Genomic DNA, 3,308 nt, shown 5'->3' with positions numbered 1-3,308 from the left:
GATGTTCATTATCCAAAACAGTGTTTCTCTCATTATCTCTAGATACAATGATTGGCCTAGCTTGGATCAGCTGAACTATTCAACACTACGGCTAGAGGCTGATTGCACTTGAGTCATGTGTCTGCTCTGTGGCCAAGCAAGCAAGACTTGTTGCCAGATGAGGAGGAAAGAGGCATGTGGATCAGACAGTACTCACTGCATCCATTGATATTATTCCTGCCTAATTTGCTTGTGATTGTCTTGCTCTTAATTCAGTAGACATGTTTCAATTCTTGTAATTATTTTAGTCTCTCAAATCTTCGATGCTATTGACAGTTTCTTGACAGTTTTATTCCAATGATATACTTCTCTAATCATCTGTCTGTCTGTCTAGTGTCTACTTCTTTATGAGTTGTTTCTTTGAGACAAGGTCTCACTATGTATCCCAGGCTGGCTATGAACTTGGGTATTCTTGCCTCAGCCTCCCAAGTGTTAGGATTATAGGTGTGTGCCACCATGCTCAGTTTATTTTACTCTTTCTTTTCTTTTTTATTCTAAGTTCCAGAGCTTTCATCTCCAACCAGCTCTTCCTACTTTTTTTTTTTTTGTCGGTCGTGGGGCTTGAACTCTGGGCGTGGGCGCTGTCACTCAGCTCTTCAGCTCAAGGCGAGCGCTCTACCACTTGAGCTACAGCGCCACTTCCGGTTTTCTGGTGGTTTATTGGAGATAGGAGTCTCATGGTCTCTCTTGCTCAGGCTGGCTTTGAACCTCAATCCTCAGATCTCAGCTTCCTGAGTAGCTAGGATTACAGGCGTGAGCCACCAGCGCCCGGCTCTTCCTACTTATTTTTGTCTAGGTTTTCATTTGTATTTCTCTTTTCCTAGTGTACATTATTCTGGATTATCTATTTACCTGCGGCTTTAGTTACCACCTTTACACTGTTAATTTCCAAAACCATTCCTGCAGGCCAACACTTTTGCATCTCTAATGATCAGAGTCTCATTGCCTCAACTATAAGGAAGAATGGAGGCTTAAACTGTCTCTTGGCCTCAGAAGACACAGAGATGGTCTAGAAAATATTAACTATGACTTATAAGAGTGGATATATTCTTCTATTCTTGACCTCTTATTCTGTTTTGCAAAGCAATATCATTTTACTGGCTTGGCACTGGTGGCTCATGCCCATAGGTAGATCTCAGGAGGCTGAGATCTGAAGATCACAGTTTGAAGCCAGCTCAGGCAGGAAAATCTATCAGATTCTAATAATGTCCAATTAACCAGCAAAAAGCTGGAAGTGGAGCCATGGCTCAAGTGGTAGAACACTAGTTTTGAACAAAAAAGCTAAGGAATAGCACTAAGATCCTAAATTCAAGTCCCAGAACCAGATAGAAGGAGAAAGGGGGAGGGAAGAAAGAGGAGAAAGGAGAAGGGGGGAAGTGTAGAAGAAAATTTACTGTTCTTTATACTTCATTCTGATAAAATAATAAAAAAAAAAAGACAGAAGCCAGAACATGGCTTCTATGAGTCTTTGTAGAATTGTGTTCTAAATTTTGCTTTGCAACTAAGCCTTTTTCTAGCAAAGATTCCTAATTCACAGCTATGGTGGGGATCCAGTGAAATAAATTTACATGTAGAAACATTGTGTAGACAACAAATGTGCACAGTATATTAAATATGTACTACCATCTTGCCTTGCTATTTCATGGGCATGATACAAAAATTAATTTTGGTTCCTACCAATTTGCTACAAACAGGATTATCTCTCTCTAGCATGCCTTAATGATTTCATTAGTTATTTAAATTTAACGACACACAGTCAACAGGCATATCTATTCCAACACCAAAGCCAGCAAAGTACCAGTGAGAAACATTTGTAGAAGTCCCATTAAAACCAAGAGTTAGAGACTGGCACCGGGGCTCATGCCTGAATTCCTAGCTACTCAGGAGGCTGAAATCTGAGGATCATGGTTTTAAGCCAGTCTGGACAGGAAAGTACATGAGATTCTTTTCTCCAATTAAGCACCAAAAATGCCAGAAATATAGCTGTAGCTTAAATGGTAGAACAATAGCTTCGAGTAAAACAAAAACAAAAACAAAAATACCACAAAAACTCAGGAAAAGGCCCCAGGCCCGGAGTTTAAGCCCCAGGATCATTACAAAAAAAATATATTTTTTTTTTCTTTTCCTCCTGCGCGCCACTGAAGACTCTAATGTCGCCATGGGTCGCCGCTCCGCCAGGTGTTACCGGTATTGTAAGAACAAGCTGTACCCAAAGTCTCGCTTTTGTTGAGGTGTCCCTGATGCCAAGATCCACATCTTTGACCTGGGGCAGAAGAAGGCAAAAGTGGACGAGTTCCCACTTTGTGGGCATATGGTGTCAGATGAATATGAGCAGCTCTCCTCTGAAGCCCTGGAGGCTGCCCGTATTTGTCCCAACAAGTGTATGGTAAAAAGTTGTGGCAAAATGGCTTTCATATTCGAGTGTGACTGCATCCTTTCCACGTCATTCGCATCAACAAGATGTTGTCCTGAACCAGGGCTGCAGATGCAGATGCAGGGTGCCTTTGGGAAACGCCAGGGCGGTAATCATGTCCATCCGCACCAAGCTGCAGAATAAAGAACATGCGATGGAGGCCTTACGCAGGACCAAGTTCAAGTTCCCTGGTCGTCAGAATATCCGCCTCTCCAAGAAGAGAGGCTTTACCAAGTTCAATGCGGATGAGTTTGAAGACATGGTAGCTGAGAAGCGCCTCATCCCTGATGGCTGTGGAGTTAAATGCATCCCGAATCATGGTCCTCTGGATAAGTGGTGAGCACTGCACTCCTGAAGGCCTCCACACACTGAGCTCTATCACTCACCCCCCCCCCCCTTTAATCATGTTCCCCAATAAAACTTGCATTATGTCTAAAAAAATTTTTTTAAATCAAGAGTTAGGAAGAAACATCAATGGCACTATTCCATATGATTTTGTAGATTACAGCCATCACAGCCAGAAAGGAGAATCAGAAGTATAAAAAGTAGAAATGAAAGAGGCAAAATTGTAATTCTAATAAATAGTATTGAAGTATTCCTGAAAAACTTAAAACAACTGAAAAACTACTACAGATAAGACTATTGTATAAATTACCGGAGTATTAAACCAGTATTATATAGAAATGACCAATGAACTTCAGTTGCGAAAGCAACAAAATTTTTATTAAAAAAAACATAAGAAATTCACATAATCTGTTAAAAAATTTAAACTATAACCGAAGTCCCAAAAGAACCTGGAGCAAATGGAAAGACATGAGTATGTTCCTGTATAGAAGACTCTCTAGCACAGGGGTTG

The 3,308-nt window shown here is 41.0% G+C and overlaps 1 pseudogene; it reads left to right on the top strand.

The window, feature by feature from the left end:
- The first annotated feature begins 2,163 nt into the window (after positions 1-2,163).
- Positions 2,164-2,893, top strand: LOC122118966 (annotated as a pseudogene).
- Positions 2,894-3,308: the final 415 nt, after the last annotated feature.

The sequence above is a fragment of the Dipodomys spectabilis genome, unplaced genomic scaffold (assembly GCF_019054845.1).
Source record: "Dipodomys spectabilis isolate Male_0828 unplaced genomic scaffold, ASM1905484v1 ptg000158l, whole genome shotgun sequence".
Lineage (NCBI taxonomy): Eukaryota > Metazoa > Chordata > Mammalia > Rodentia > Heteromyidae > Dipodomys > Dipodomys spectabilis.
This window is presented reverse-complemented; position numbering and strand designations above follow the sequence as displayed.